The sequence below is a fragment of the Podarcis muralis genome, chromosome 9, assembly GCF_964188315.1.
Source record: "Podarcis muralis chromosome 9, rPodMur119.hap1.1, whole genome shotgun sequence".
In the NCBI taxonomy this organism is placed as follows: Eukaryota; Metazoa; Chordata; class Lepidosauria; order Squamata; family Lacertidae; genus Podarcis; species Podarcis muralis.
Genome location: NC_135663.1, coordinates 83,467,983 through 83,485,010, shown reverse-complemented (window position 1 = coordinate 83,485,010; position 17,028 = coordinate 83,467,983).

The window sequence follows — 17,028 nt, the reverse complement described above, 5'->3', positions numbered from 1 at the left end:
CATAGCTGTTTTGGTTCTATCGCAATAGAAAGTGGACAAATCAGCTTTGATTTTTCTTTCTTTGTTCATTCACCCACAAATAGCAAAGCAAAGTGTAATAAGTCTAAACAAGGCAAAACAGGTTATTTTGGATTCCAACTACATAGAAAGAAGAATCTTGGATTTCGCTTATTTCAAGTTGTGTTCTTTGGTGTTAATGCAACATTAACCCAGAAATTCCAAAAAGTATGTAATGAGACCAAAATAACAAAACACGGTCTTTTCGCTTCCATATGCGTAGAAAGACGAATAAGCTTTGATTGGGCTTATTTCAATTCGCATGATGGTTTTTGGGTGTGCACCAGAGTAGCCCCCAACCAAAGCAAAAAGGAGTTTTGGGTTCCATCTACACAAAAAGAAGATGATAAAACTATGTGCTTATTTCAAATTGGTGTTTTTGCAGTGTTTTTGCACATTCACCAAGAAATCGCAGAGTGAAACGTTTGTTATCAGCCCAATTCCTGCATAGCTGTTTTGGTTCTATCGCAATAGAAAGTGGACAAATCAGCTTTGATTTTTCTTTCTTTGTTCATTCACCCACAAATAGCAAAGCAAAGTGTAATAAGTCTAAACACGGCAAAACAGGTTATTTTGGATTCCAACTACATAGAAAGAAGAATCTTGGATTTCGCTTATTTCAAGTTGTGTTCTTTGGTGTTAATGCAACATTAACCCAGAAATCGCAAAAGGTATGTAATGAGACCAAAATAACAAAACACCGTCTTTTCGCTTCCATATGCGTTGAAAGAAGACGAATAAGCTTTGATTGGGCTTATTTCAATTGGAATGGTGTTGTTTGGGTGTGCACCAGAATCACCCCCAACCAAAGCAAAAAGGCGTTTTGGGTTCCATCTGCATAAAAGTAGATGTTAAAGCTCTGATTGGGGTTATTTCAAATTGGTGTTTTGGGGGTTAGAATGCACATTCACCCAGAAATCGCAGACTGAAATGTTTGTTATCAGCCCAATTCATGCATCGGTGTTTTGGTTCCATCGCAATAGAAGGTGGATGAATCAGCTTTGATTTTTCTTTCTTTGTTCATTCACCAACAAATAGCAAAGCAAAGTGTAATGTCTAAACTATGCAAAAGAGGTTGTTTTGTGTTCCAAGTACGTAGAAAGAAGAACTTTGGATTTCGGTTATTTCAAGTTGTGTTCTTTGGTGTTAATGCAACATTAGCCCAGAAATCGCAAAAAGTATGTAATGAGACCAAAATAGCAAAACACCGTCTTTTCGCTTCCATATGCGTTGAAAGAAGACGAATAAGCTTTGATTGGGCTTATTTCAATTGGCATGGTGTTGTTTGGGTGTGCACCAGAATCACCCCCAACCAAAGCAAAAAGGCGTTTTGGGTTCCATCTGCATAATAGTAGATATTAAAGCTCTGATTGGGGTTATTTCAAATTGGTGTTTTAGGGGTTAGAATGCACATTCACCCAGAAATCGCAGACTGAAATGTTTGTTATCATGCATAGGGGTTTTGTTTCCATCGCAATAGAAAGTGGACGAATCAGCTTTGATTTTTCTTTCTTTGCTCATTCACCCACAAATAGCAAAGTGTAATAAGTCTAAAGGGACGCGGGTGGCGCTGTGGGTAAAAGCCTCAGCGCCTAGGGCTTGCCGATCGAAAGGTCGGCGGTTCGAATCCCCGCGGCGGGGTGCGCTCCCGCTGCTCGGTCCCAGCGCCTGCCAACCTAGCAGTTCGAAAGCACCCCCGGGTTCAAGTAGATAAATAGGGACCGCTTTATAGCGGGAAGGTAAACGGCGTTCCGTGTGCGGCTCTGGCTTGCCAGAGCAGCGATGTCACGCTGGCCACGTGACCCGGAAGTGTCTCCGGACAGCGCTGGCCCCTGGCCTCTTGAGTGAGATGGGCGCACAACCCTAGAGTCTGTCAAGACTGGCCCGTATGGGCAGGGGTACCTTTACCTTTACCTAATAAGTCTAAACTATGCAAAAGAGGTTGTTTTGCGTTCCAAGTACGTAGAAAGAAGAATTTTGGATTTCGCTTATTCCAAGTTGTGTTCTTTGGTGTTAATGCGACATTAACCCAGAAATCGCAAAAAGTATGTAATGAGACCAAAATAGCAAAACACCGTCTTTTCGCTTCCATATGCGTAGAAAGAAGACGAATAAGGTTTGATTTGGCTTATTTCAATTCGCATGGCGTTTTTTGGGTGTGCACCAGAATCGCCCCAAACAAAGCAAAAAGGAGTTTTGGGTTCCATCTACACAAAAAGAAGATGATAAAACTATGTGCTTATTTCAAATTGGTGTTTTTGCAGTGTTTTTGCACATTCACCAAGAAATCGCAGAGTGAAACGTTTGTTATCAGCCCAATTCCTGCATAGCTGTTTTGGTTCTATCGCAATAGAAAGTGGACAAATCAGCTTTGATTTTTCTTTCTTTGTTCATTCACCCACAAATAGCAAAGCAAAGTGTAATAAGTCTAAACACGGCAAAACAGGTTATTTTGGATTCCAACTACATAGAAAGAAGAATCTTGGATTTCGCTTATTTCAAGTTGTGTTCTTTGGTGTTAATGCAACATTAACCCAGAAATCGCAAAAGGTATGTAATGAGACCAAAATAACAAAACACCGTCTTTTCGCTTCCATATGCGTTGAAAGAAGACGAATAAGCTTTGATTGGGCTTATTTCAATTGGAATGGTGTTGTTTGGGTGTGCACCAGAATCACCCCCAACCAAAGCAAAAAGGCGTTTTGGGTTCCATCTGCATAAAAGTAGATGTTAAAGCTCTGATTGGGGTTATTTCAAATTGGTCTTTTTGGGGTTAGAATGCACATTCACCCAGAAATCGCAGACTGAAATGTTTGTTATCAGCCCAATTCATGCATCGGTGTTTTGGTTCCATCGCAATAGAAGGTGGATGAATCAGCTTTGATTTTTCTTTCTTTGTTCATTCACCAACAAATAGCAAAGCAAAGTGTAATGTCTAAACTATGCAAAAGAGGTTGTTTTGTGTTCCAAGTACGTAGAAAGAAGAACTTTGGATTTCGGTTATTTCAAGTTGTGTTCTTTGGTGTTAATGCAACATTAACCCAGAAATCGCAAAAGGTATGTAATGAGACCAAAATAACAAAACACCGTCTTTTCGCTTCCATATGCGTTGAAAGAAGACGAATAAGCTTTGATTGGGCTTATTTCAATTGGAATGGCGTTTTTTGGGTGTGCACCAGAATCGCCCCAAACAAAGCAAAAAGGAGTTTTGGGTTCCATCTACACAAAAAGATCATAAAACTATGTGCTTATTTCAAATTGGTGTTTTTGCAGTGTTTTTGCACATTCACCAAGAAATCGCAGTGAAACGTTTGTTATCAGCCCAATTCCTGGATAGCTGTTTTGGTTCTATCGCAATAGAAAGTGGACAAATCAGCTTGGATTTTTCTTTCTTTGTTCATTCACCCACAAATAGCAAAGCAAAGTGTAATAAGTCTAAACAAGGCAAAACAGGTTATTTTGGATTCCAACTACATAGAAAGAAGAATCTTGGATTTCGCTTATTTCAAGTTGTGTTCTTTGGTGTGAATGCAACATTAACCCAGAAATCGCAAAAGGTATGTAATGAGAACAAAATAACAAAATACCATCTTTTCACTTCCATATGCGTGGAAATAAGACGAATAAGCTATGATTGGGCTTATTTCAATTGGAATTGTGTTGTTTGGGTGTGCACCAGAATCACCCCCAACCAAAGCAAAAAGGCGTTTTGGGTTCCATCTGCATAAAAGTGATGTTAAAGCTCTGATTGGGGTTATTTCAAATTGGTGTTTTTGGGGTTAGAATGCACATTCACCCAGAAATCCCACACTGAAATCTTTATCAGCCCAATTCATGCATAGGTGTTTTGTTTCCATCACAATAGAAAGTGGACGAATCAGCTTTGATTTTTCTTTCTTTGTTCATTCACCCACAAATAGCAAAGTGTAATAAGTCTAAACTATGCAAAAGAGGTTGTTTTGCGTTCCAAGTTCGTAGAAAGAAGAATTTTGGATTTCGCTTATTCCAAGTTGTGTTCTTTGGTGTTAATGCAACATTAACCCAGAAATCGCAAAAAGTATGTAATGAGACCAAAATAACAAAACACCGTCTTTTCGCTTCCATATGCGTAGAAAGAAGACGAATAAGGTTTGATTTGGCTTATTTCAATTCGCATGGCGTTTTTTGGGTGTGCACCAGAATCGCCCCAAACAAAGCAAAAAGGAGTTTTGGGTTCCATCTACACAAAAAGATCATAAAACTATGTGCTTATTTCAAATTGGTGTTTTTGCAGTGTTTTTGCACATTCACCAAGAAATCGCAGTGAAACGTTTGTTATCAGCCCAATTCCTGCATAGCTGTTTTGGTTCTATCGCAATAGAAAGTGGACAAATCAGCTTTGATTTTTCTTTCTTTGTTCATTCACCCACAAATAGCAAAGCAAAGTGTAATAAGTCTAAACAAGGCAAAACAGGTTATTTTGGATTCCAACTACATAGAAAGAAGAATCTTGGATTTCGCTTATTTCAAGTTGTGTTCTTTGGTGTTAATGCAACATTAACCCAGAAATTCCAAAAAGTATGTAATGAGACCAAAATAACAAAACACGGTCTTTTCGCTTCCATATGCGTAGAAAGACGAATAAGCTTTGATTGGGCTTATTTCAATTCTCATGATGGTTTTTGGGTGTGCACCAGAGTAGCCCCCAACCAAAGCAAAAAGGAGTTTTGGGTTCCATCTACACAAAAAGAAGATGATAAAACTATGTGCTTATTTCAAATTGGTGTTTTTGCAGTGTTTTTGCACATTCACCAAGAAATCGCAGAGTGAAACGTTTGTTATCAGCCCAATTCCTGCATAGCTGTTTTGGTTCTATCGCAATAGAAAGTGGACAAATCAGCTTTGATTTTTCTTTCTTTGTTCATTCACCCACAAATAGCAAAGCAAAGTGTAATAAGTCTAAACACGGCAAAACAGGTTATTTTGGATTCCAACTACATAGAAAGAAGAATCTTGGATTTCGCTTATTTCAAGTTGTGTTCTTTGGTGTTAATGCAACATTAACCCAGAAATCGCAAAAGGTATGTAATGAGACCAAAATAACAAAACACCGTCTTTTCGCTTCCATATGCGTTGAAAGAAGACGAATAAGCTTTGATTGGGCTTATTTCAATTGGAATGGTGTTGTTTGGGTGTGCACCAGAATCACCCCCAACCAAAGCAAAAAGGCGTTTTGGGTTCCATCTGCATAAAAGTAGATGTTAAAGCTCTGATTGGGGTTATTTCAAATTGGTCTTTTTGGGGTTAGAATGCACATTCACCCAGAAATCGCAGACTGAAATGTTTGTTATCAGCCCAATTCATGCATCGGTGTTTTGGTTCCATCGCAATAGAAGGTGGATGAATCAGCTTTGATTTTTCTTTCTTTGTTCATTCACCAACAAATAGCAAAGCAAAGTGTAATGTCTAAACTATGCAAAAGAGGTTGTTTTGTGTTCCAAGTACGTAGAAAGAAGAACTTTGGATTTCGGTTATTTCAAGTTGTGTTCTTTGGTGTTAATGCAACATTAACCCAGAAATCGCAAAAGGTATGTAATGAGACCAAAATAACAAAACACCGTCTTTTCGCTTCCATATGCGTTGAAAGAAGACGAATAAGCTTTGATTGGGCTTATTTCAATTGGAATGGCGTTTTTTGGGTGTGCACCAGAATCGCCCCAAACAAAGCAAAAAGGAGTTTTGGGTTCCATCTACACAAAAAGATCATAAAACTATGTGCTTATTTCAAATTGGTGTTTTTGCAGTGTTTTTGCACATTCACCAAGAAATCGCAGTGAAACGTTTGTTATCAGCCCAATTCCTGGATAGCTGTTTTGGTTCTATCGCAATAGAAAGTGGACAAATCAGCTTTGATTTTTCTTTCTTTGTTCATTCACCCACAAATAGCAAAGCAAAGTGTAATAAGTCTAAACAAGGCAAAACAGGTTATTTTGGATTCCAACTACATAGAAAGAAGAATCTTGGATTTCGCTTATTTCAAGTTGTGTTCTTTGGTGTGAATGCAACATTAATCCAGAAATCGCAAAAGGTATGTAATGAGACCAAAATAACAAAATACCATCTTTTCACTTCCATATGCGTGGAAAGAAGACGAATAAGCTATGATTGGGCTTATTTCAATTGGAATTGTGTTGTTTGGGTGTGCACCAGAATCACCCCCAACCAAAGCAAAAAGGCGTTTTGGGTTCCATCTGCATAAAAGTGATGTTAAAGCTCTGATTGGGGTTATTTCAAATTGGTGTTTTTGGGGTTAGAATGCACATTCACCCAGAAATCCCACACTGAAATCTTTATCAGCCCAATTCATGCATAGGTGTTTTGTTTCCATCACAATAGAAAGTGGACGAATCAGCTTTGATTTTTCTTAATTTATTCATTCAACCACAAATAGCAAAGCAAAGTGTAATAAGTCTAAACAAGGCAAAACAGGTTATTTTGGATTCCAACTACATAGAAAGAAGAATCTTGGATTTCGCTTATTTCAAGTTGTGTTCTTTGGTGTTAATGCAACATTAACCCAGAAATTCCAAAAAGTATGTAATGAGACCAAAATAGCAAAACACCGTCTTTTCGCTTCCATATGCGTAGAAAGAAGACGAATAAGGTTTGATTTGGCTTATTTCAATTCGCATGGCGTTTTTTGGGTGTGCACCAGAATCGCCCCAAACAAAGCAAAAAGGAGTTTTGGGTTCCATCTACACAAAAAGATCATAAAACTATGTGCTTATTTCAAATTGGTGTTTTTGCAGTGTTTTTGCACATTCACCAAGAAATCGCAGTGAAACGTTTGTTATCAGCCCAATTCCTGCATAGCTGTTTTGGTTCTATCGCAATAGAAAGTGGACAAATCAGCTTTGATTTTTCTTTCTTTGTTCATTCACCCACAAATAGCAAAGCAAAGTGTAATAAGTCTAAACAAGGCAAAACAGGTTATTTTGGATTCCAACTACATAGAAAGAAGAATCTTGGATTTCGCTTATTTCAAGTTGTGTTCTTTGGTGTGAATGCAACATTAATCCAGAAATCGCAAAAGGTATGTAATGAGACCAAAATAACAAAATACCATCTTTTCACTTCCATATGCGTGGAAAGAAGACGAATAAGCTATGATTGGGCTTATTTCAATTGGAATTGTGTTGTTTGGGTGTGCACCAGAATCACCCCCAACCAAAGCAAAAAGGCGTTTTGGGTTCCATCTGCATAAAAGTGATGTTAAAGCTCTGATTGGGGTTATTTCAAATTGGTGTTTTTGGGGTTAGAATGCACATTCACCCAGAAATCCCACACTGAAATCTTTATCAGCCCAATTCATGCATAGGTGTTTTGTTTCCATCACAATAGAAAGTGGACGAATCAGCTTTGATTTTTCTTAATTTATTCATTCAACCACAAATAGCAAAGCAAAGTGTAATAAGTCTAAACAAGGCAAAACAGGTTATTTTGGATTCCAACTACATAGAAAGAAGAATCTTGGATTTCGCTTATTTCAAGTTGTGTTCTTTGGTGTTAATGCAACATTAACCCAGAAATTCCAAAAAGTATGTAATGAGACCAAAATAGCAAAACACCGTCTTTTCGCTTCCATATGCGTAGAAAGAAGACGAATAAGGTTTGATTTGGCTTATTTCAATTCGCATGGCGTTTTTTGGGTGTGCACCAGAATCGCCCCAAACAAAGCAAAAAGGAGTTTTGGGTTCCATCTACACAAAAAGATCATAAAACTATGTGCTTATTTCAAATTGGTGTTTTTGCAGTGTTTTTGCACATTCACCAAGAAATCGCAGTGAAACGTTTGTTATCAGCCCAATTCCTGCATAGCTGTTTTGGTTCTATCGCAATAGAAAGTGGACAAATCAGCTTTGATTTTTCTTTCTTTGTTCATTCACCCACAAATAGCAAAGCAAAGTGTAATAAGTCTAAACAAGGCAAAACAGGTTATTTTGGATTCCAACTACATAGAAAGAAGAATCTTGGATTTCGCTTATTTCAAGTTGTGTTCTTTGGTGTTAATGCAACATTAACCCAGAAATTCCAAAAAGTATGTAATGAGACCAAAATAACAAAACACGGTCTTTTCGCTTCCATATGCGTAGAAAGACGAATAAGCTTTGATTGGGCTTATTTCAATTCGCATGATGGTTTTTGGGTGTGCACCAGAGTAGCCCCCAACCAAAGCAAAAAGGAGTTTTGGGTTCCATCTACACAAAAAGAAGATGATAAAACTATGTGCTTATTTCAAATTGGTGTTTTTGCAGTGTTTTTGCACATTCACCAAGAAATCGCAGAGTGAAACGTTTGTTATCAGCCCAATTCCTGCATAGCTGTTTTGGTTCTATCGCAATAGAAAGTGGACAAATCAGCTTTGATTTTTCTTTCTTTGTTCATTCACCCACAAATAGCAAAGCAAAGTGTAATAAGTCTAAACACGGCAAAACAGGTTATTTTGGATTCCAACTACATAGAAAGAAGAATCTTGGATTTCGCTTATTTCAAGTTGTGTTCTTTGGTGTTAATGCAACATTAACCCAGAAATCGCAAAAGGTATGTAATGAGACCAAAATAACAAAACACCGTCTTTTCGCTTCCATATGCGTTGAAAGAAGACGAATAAGCTTTGATTGGGCTTATTTCAATTGGAATGGTGTTGTTTGGGTGTGCACCAGAATCACCCCCAACCAAAGCAAAAAGGCGTTTTGGGTTCCATCTGCATAAAAGTAGATGTTAAAGCTCTGATTGGGGTTATTTCAAATTGGTCTTTTTGGGGTTAGAATGCACATTCACCCAGAAATCGCAGACTGAAATGTTTGTTATCAGCCCAATTCATGCATCGGTGTTTTGGTTCCATCGCAATAGAAGGTGGATGAATCAGCTTTGATTTTTCTTTCTTTGTTCATTCACCAACAAATAGCAAAGCAAAGTGTAATGTCTAAACTATGCAAAAGAGGTTGTTTTGTGTTCCAAGTACGTAGAAAGAAGAACTTTGGATTTCGGTTATTTCAAGTTGTGTTCTTTGGTGTTAATGCAACATTAACCCAGAAATCGTAAAAGGTATGTAATGAGACCAAAATAACAAAACACCGTCTTTTCGCTTCCATATGCGTTGAAAGAAGACGAATAAGCTTTGATTGGGCTTATTTCAATTGGAATGGCGTTTTTTGGGTGTGCACCAGAATCGCCCCAAACAAAGCAAAAAGGAGTTTTGGGTTCCATCTACACAAAAAGATCATAAAACTATGTGCTTATTTCAAATTGGTGTTTTTGCAGTGTTTTTGCACATTCACCAAGAAATCGCAGTGAAACGTTTGTTATCAGCCCAATTCCTGGATAGCTGTTTTGGTTCTATCGCAATAGAAAGTGGACAAATCAGCTTTGATTTTTCTTTCTTTGTTCATTCACCCACAAATAGCAAAGCAAAGTGTAATAAGTCTAAACAAGGCAAAACAGGTTATTTTGGATTCCAACTACATAGAAAGAAGAATCTTGGATTTCGCTTATTTCAAGTTGTGTTCTTTGGTGTGAATGCAACATTAATCCAGAAATCGCAAAAGGTATGTAATGAGACCAAAATAACAAAATACCATCTTTTCACTTCCATATGCGTGGAAAGAAGACGAATAAGCTATGATTGGGCTTATTTCAATTGGAATTGTGTTGTTTGGGTGTGCACCAGAATCACCCCCAACCAAAGCAAAAAGGCGTTTTGGGTTCCATCTGCATAAAAGTGATGTTAAAGCTCTGATTGGGGTTATTTCAAATTGGTGTTTTTGGGGTTAGAATGCACATTCACCCAGAAATCCCACACTGAAATCTTTATCAGCCCAATTCATGCATAGGTGTTTTGTTTCCATCACAATAGAAAGTGGACGAATCAGCTTTGATTTTTCTTTCTTTGTTCATTCACCCACAAATAGCAAAGTGTAATAAGTCTAAACTATGCAAAAGAGGTTGTTTTGCGTTCCAAGTTCGTAGAAAGAAGAATTTTGGATTTCGCTTATTCCAAGTTGTGTTCTTTGGTGTTAATGCAACTTTAACCCAGAAATCGCAAAAAGTATGTAATGAGACCAAAATAACAAAACACGGTGTTTTCGCTTCCATATGCGTAGAAAGACGAATAAGCCTTGATTGGGCTTATTTCAATTCGCATGGTAGTTTTTGGGTGTGCACCAGAGTAGCCCCCAACCAAAGCAAAAAGGAGTTTTGGGTTCCATCTACACAAAAAGAAGATCATAAAACTATGTGCTTCTTTCAAATTGGTGTTTTTGCGGTGTTTTTGCACATTCACCAAGAAATCGCACAGTGAAACGTTTGTTATCAGCCCAATTCCTGCATAGCTGTTTTGGTTCTATCGCAATAGAAAGTGGACAAATCAGCTTTGATTTTTCTTAATTTATTCATTCAACCACAAATAGCAAAGCAAAGTGTAATAAGTCTAAACAAGGCAAAACAGGTTATTTTGGATTCCAACTACATAGAAAGAAGAATCTTGGATTTCGCTTATTTCAAGTTGTGTTCTTTGGTGTTAATGCAACATTAACCCAGAAATTCCAAAAAGCATGTAATGAGACCAAAATAGCAAAACACCGTCTTTTCGCTTCCATATGCGTAGAAAGAAGACGAATAAGGTTTGATTTGGCTTATTTCAATTCGCATGGCGTTTTTTGGGTGTGCACCAGAATCGCCCCAAACAAAGCAAAAAGGAGTTTTGGGTTCCATCTACACAAAAAGATCATAAAACTATGTGCTTATTTCAAATTGGTGTTTTTGCAGTGTTTTTGCACATTCACCAAGAAATCGCAGTGAAACGTTTGTTATCAGCCCAATTCCTGCATAGCTGTTTTGGTTCTATCGCAATAGAAAGTGGACAAATCAGCTTTGATTTTTCTTTCTTTGTTCATTCACCCACAAATAGCAAAGCAAAGTGTAATAAGGCTAAACACGGCAAAACAGGTTATTTTGGATTCCAACTACATAGAAAGAAGAATCTTGGATTTCGCTTATTTCAAGTTGTGTTCTTTGGTGTGAATTCAACATTAACCCAGAAATCGCAAAAGGTATGTAATGAGACCAAAATAACAAAACATGGTCTTTTCGCTTCCATATGCGTAGAATAAGCCTTGATTGGGCTTATTTCAATTCGCATGGTGGTTTTTGGGTGTGCACCAGAGTAGCCCCCAACCAAAGGAAAAAGGAATTTTGGGTTCCATCTGCATAAAAGTAGATGTTAAAGCTCTGATTGGGGTTATTTCAAATTGGTGTTTTTGGGGTTAGAATGCACATTCACCCAGAAATCGCAGACTGAAATGTTTGCCCAATTCATGCATAGGTGTTTTGGTTCCATCGCAATAGAAAGTGGACGAATCAGCTTTGATTTTTCTTTCTTTGTTCATTCACCCACAAATAGCAAAGTGTAATGTCTAAACTATGCAAAAGAGGTTGTTTTGTGTTCCAAGTACGGAGAAAGAAGAACTTTGGATTTCGGTTATTTCAAGTTGTGTTCTTTGGTGTTAATGCAACATTAGCCCAGAAATCGCAAAAAGTATGTAATGAGACCAAAATAGCAAAACACCGTCTTTTCGCTTCCATATGCGTAGAATAAGCCTTGATTGGGCTTATTTCAATTCGCATGGTTGTTTTTGGGTGTGCACCAGAGTAGCCCCCAACCAAAGCAAAAAGGCGTTTTGGGTTCCATCTGCATAAAAGTAGATGTTAAAGCTCTGATTGGGGTTATTTCAATCTGGTGTTTTTGGGGTTAGAATGCACATTCACCCAGAAATCGCAGACTGAAATGTTTGTTATCAGCCCAATTCATGCATAGGTGTTTTGGTTCCATCGCAATAGAAAGTGGACGAATCAGCTTTGATTTTTCTTTCTTTGTTCATTCACCCACAAATAGCAAAGTGTAATAAGTCTAAACTATGCAAAAGAGGTTGTTTTGCGTTCCAAGTACGTAGAAAGAAGAATTTTGGATTTCGCTTATTTCAAGTTGTGTTCTTTGGTGTTAATGCAACATTAACCCAGAAATCGCAAAAAGTATGTAATGAGACCAAAATAACAAAACACGGTCTTTTCGCTTCCATATGCGTAGAAAGACGAATAAGCCTTGATTGGGCTTATTTCAATTCGCATGGTTGTTTTTGGGTGTGCAACCATAGCAAAAAGGAGTTTTGGGTTCCATCTACACAAAAAGAAGATCATAAAACTGTGCTTCTTTCAAATTGGTGTCTTTGCGGTGTTTTTGCACATTCACCAAGAAATCGCAGAGTGAAACGTTTGTTATCAGCCCAATTCATGCATAGCTGTTTTGGTTGTATCGCAATAGAAAGTGGACAAATCAGCTTTGATTTTTCTTAATTTATTTATTCACCCACAAATAGCAAAGCAAAGTGTATTAAGTCTAAACAAGGCAAAACAGGTTATTTTGGATTCCAACTACATAGAAAGAAGAATCTTGGATTTCGCTTATTTCAAGTTGTGTTCTTTGGTGTTAATGCAACATTAACCCAGAAATCGCAAAAGGTATGTAATGAGACCAAAATAACAAAATACCGTCTTTTCACTTCCATATGCGTGGAAAGAAGACGAATAAGCAATGATTGCGCTTATTTCAATAGTCATGGTGTTGTTTGGGTGTGCACCAGAATCACCCCCAACCAAAGCAAAAAGGCGTTTTGGGTTCCATCTGCATAAAAGTAGATGTTAAAGCTCTGATTGGGGTTATTTCAAATTGGTGTTTTTGGGGTTAGAATGCACATTCACCCAGAAATCCCACACTGAAATCTTTGTTATCAGCCCAATTCATGCATAGGTGTTTTGTTTCCATCGCAATAGAAAGTGGATGAATCAGCTTTGATTTTTATTTCTTTGTTCATTCACCCACAAATAGCAAAGTGTAATAAGTCTAAACTATGCAAAAGAGGTTGTTTTGCGTTCCAAGTACGTAGAAAGAAGAATTTTGGATTTCGCTTATTTCAAGTTGTGTTCTTTGGTGTTAATGCAACATTAACCCAGAAATCGCAAAAAGTATGTAATGAGACCAAAATAACAAAACATGGTCTTTTCGCTTCCATATGCGTAGAAAGACGAATAAGCTTTGATTGGGCTTATTTCAATTCGCATGGTAGTTTTTGGGTGTGCACCAGAGTAGCCCCCAACCAAAGCAAAAAGGCGTTTTGGGTTCCATCTGCATAAAAGTAGATGTTAAAGCTCTGATTGGGGTTATTTCAAATTGGTGTTTTTGGGGTTAGAATGCACATTCACCCAGAAATCCCACACTGAAATCTTTGTTATCAGCCCAATTCATGCATAGGTGTTTTGGTTCCATCGCAATAGAAAGTGGACAAATCAGCTTTGATTTTTCTTAATTTATTTATTCACCCACAAATAGCAAAGTGTAATAAGTCTAAACAAGGCAAAACAGGTTATTTTGGATTCCAACTACATAGAAAGAAGAATCTTGGATTTCGCTTATTTCAAGTTGTGTTCTTTGGTGTTAATGCAACATTAACCCAGAAATCGCAAAAGGTATGTAATGAGACCAAAATAGCAAAACACCGTCTTTTCGCTTCCGTATGCGTAGAAAGAAGACGAATAAGGTTTGATTTGGCTTATTTCAATTCGCATGGTGTTTTTTGGGTGTGCACCAGAATCGCCCCAAACAAAGCAAAAAGGAGTTTTGGGTTCCATCTACACAAAAAGATCATAAAACTATGTGCTTATTTCAAATTGGTGTTTTTGCACATTCACCAAGAAATCGCAGAGTGAAACGTTTGTTATCAGCCCAATTCATGCATCGGTGTTTTGGTTCCATCGCAATAGAAAGTGGATGAATCAGCTTTGATTTTTCTTTTCTTTGTTCATTCACCCACAAATAGCAGGTAGCTTGATTCTGGACTGTGTCACTTCCATGGGTAGGCATGACATCATATTTTTTGAATGCTCTAACAAAATACCTCCCTTCCTGTGTAAGCATATATGAGATGCGCAGAACTCTATGCGCGCGCAGAGTCGCTCTCTCCTGCAAGCGAGAAGGCCGGCCCCCACCTTCGCGCGTGTTGCTGTTGTGGTCGCGCGTGAGGCAGGGGCCGCAAGCTGCAGTTCCTCGCCCACGAGAGGCTCCGTTTGGCTTCCGCAGCCCACCCGCACCATCCCTCCGCAAAGGGGCACGAGAGGAAGGCCACTGGGGGAGAAAGGCAGGTGAGGGCGGGGCGGGGGGCAGGGCTGCACCCTGGGGAGAGCGGGGTCGAGAGAGAGCGGCTGGGAGAAAGAGAGAGGGCCAGCCTGGCTCGGCACGTCTCTGCTGGCCCAGCGTCGCAGCGCCTCTTCCCCCCTTTCCCCTCCCCTTCCTGTCCTCTTGCCTCTCCTCCGCTGGCCCCTCCTTCCGGTACTCCTGCCCTCGCCCAACATGGCGGCAGCACAGCCTCTTCCGCCCAGTTCCCTCTCCTTCCTGTCCTCTTGCCTCTCCTGTGGCACCTCCTTCCGGTACACCTGCCCTCGCCCAGCATGGCGGCAGCACAGCCCAAAATGGCGGCACTAGAAGAAAGCCACTGGGGGAGAAAGGCAGGTGAGGGCGGGGGGCAGGGCTGCCCCCTGGGGAGAGCGGGGTCGAGAGAGAGCGGCTGGGAGAAAGAGAGAGGGCCAGCCTGGCTCGGCACGTCTCTGCTGGCCCAGCGTCGCAGCGCCTCTTCCGCCCTTTCCCCTCCCTTTCCGCTCGTCTCTCCTCCGGTTGGAACCTCCTTCCGGTATCCCTGCCCTCGCCCATTTCCCTCCCCTTCCTGTCCTCTTGCCTCTCCTCCGGCGGCCCCTCCTTCCGATACCCCTGCCCGCGCCCAACATGGTGACAGCGCAGCCTCTTCAGCCCTTCCGAGCTAGGAGTGCAGAAAAAGGTGAAACTGCCATGAAAAGGAGGAGTGAGTGTGTGAGTGAGCGAGAGAGAGAGAGAGAGAGACAGGGAGCATCCTAGAATGGTAGAGAGGGAATGGTAGAGATGGAAGGGAACCCAAGGGTCATCTAGTCCAACCCTCTGTAAAGAAGCTCAGAGCTACAATTCCCAGGTCTTCTTTGGGAATTCTATGGGAATTGAGAGTTTCTAAATTCATGAGCATTCATGAGCATCCACTCATGTTTTTACCTTTTATTGAAAGTGGCCACAAGTGACTTGGGAAACGCAGCCAGATGGGTGGAGTATAAATAATATAATTATATTGCTCCTGCTGCTGTTCTTCTCTTACTCAAACCCAACCCTATCCCAAACCTTAACCTTAATGCTCACCCTAACTCAAACCTAACCCTCACCCTAGCGCTCACTAATATTAACTTAAACCCAACCCTATGCCGAACCTTAACCCTAACCCAAACTTAAGCCTAAACCTAAACCTAAGCCTAATTTAACCCTAAACCTAACCTTAACCCTAATTCTAATTTAAACCTAACTCTTAACTTAACCCTAACCCTGATTGTAATCATTACCCTAACCCTGGCCCTAACCCTAACTCAAACCCAACCCTAACCCTAATGGTGCAAGAAGTATCTGTGGTTTAGGGGGTAAGGGGTGTCCTACGGTTTAGGAGTTAGGGTCAGGTTGGGGGTAGGGTTTAGGGTTACGGTATAAGGTTAGGGTGGACTGGGACAAGGATGGTGCTGTGGTCTAAACCACAGGGCCTAGGGCTTGCCAATCAGAAGGTCCGTGGTTCATATCCCCACGACAGGGTGAGCTCCCATTGCTCGGTCCCTGCTCCTGCCAACCTAGCAGATTGAAAGCACGTCAAGTGCAAGTAGATAAATAGGTACCACTCCGGCAGGAAGGTAAATGGCGTTTCCATGTGCTGCTCTGGTTCGCCAGAAGCGGCTTTGTCATGCTGTCCACATGACTCGGAAGCTGTCTGCAGACAAACGCTGGCTCCCTCAGCCAGTAAAGCGAGATGAGTGCCGCAACCCCAGAGTCAGGGGCCAGGGCCACAGCAAGGTCCTCCTATATGCTCAATTTGCAAACTAAATCAGGAACTCTGCATCTGCAGTTTGTGAAGGGATGAAGAAAAGAAACCTGCACAGAACTATGCAGTTAAGGTCAACTGTTATCTGGCCCTCAGTTGACTATTGGTATGGGATAGAGCATCCCATTCCGGTCACTGAATGGGCAAAGTGCTTTGATGGGCATATGATGGGCTGCTTTGTGTGGAGGGAATTGGAGCTTAGATTTGTCATGGAACCCTTATCAGGGAAGGTGGATCTGTGCCTTGAACTGGTTTGATTGAGTTTGGGATTTGACCAAATTTGGTATGTAGCTCTACTGCATACTGCTAGCTATATCTATATATTTGCACTTTATTATTATAATAAATGGGACGCAGGTGGCGCTGTGGGTAAAAGCCTCAGAGCCTAGGGCTTGCCGATCGAAAGGTCGGCAGTTCGAATCCCTGCGGCGGGGTGCGCTCCCGTCGCTCGGTCCCAGCGCCTGCCAACCTAGCAGTTCGAAAGCACCCCCGGGTGCAAGTAGATAAATAGGGACCGCTTACCAGCGGGAAGGTAAACGGCGTTTCCGTGTGCGGCTCTGGCTCACCAGAGCAGCGATGTCACGCTGGCCACGTGACCCGGAAGTGTCTCCGGACAGCGCTGGCCCCCGGCCTCTTGAGTGAGATGGGCACACAACCCTAGAGTCTGGCAAGACTGGCCCGTACGGGCAGGGGTACCTTTACCTTTTTTACTATTATAATAAAGTATTATTATACTTGGAACATTATCCTTTTTTAAAATGAAAACATATTTTTATTAAGTTTTACATAACAAATTTAAATTCAGACATTAATCATCATTTAGGATTCCCTGAATCCTTCAACTCCCCTCCACCCTTCCATGGTTCCCATTATCAATCTCCATCCCCAGCTGCTTCCCTTATTTTACCTCTTTTTTTAATATAAAAATAATCTTTCTACCATT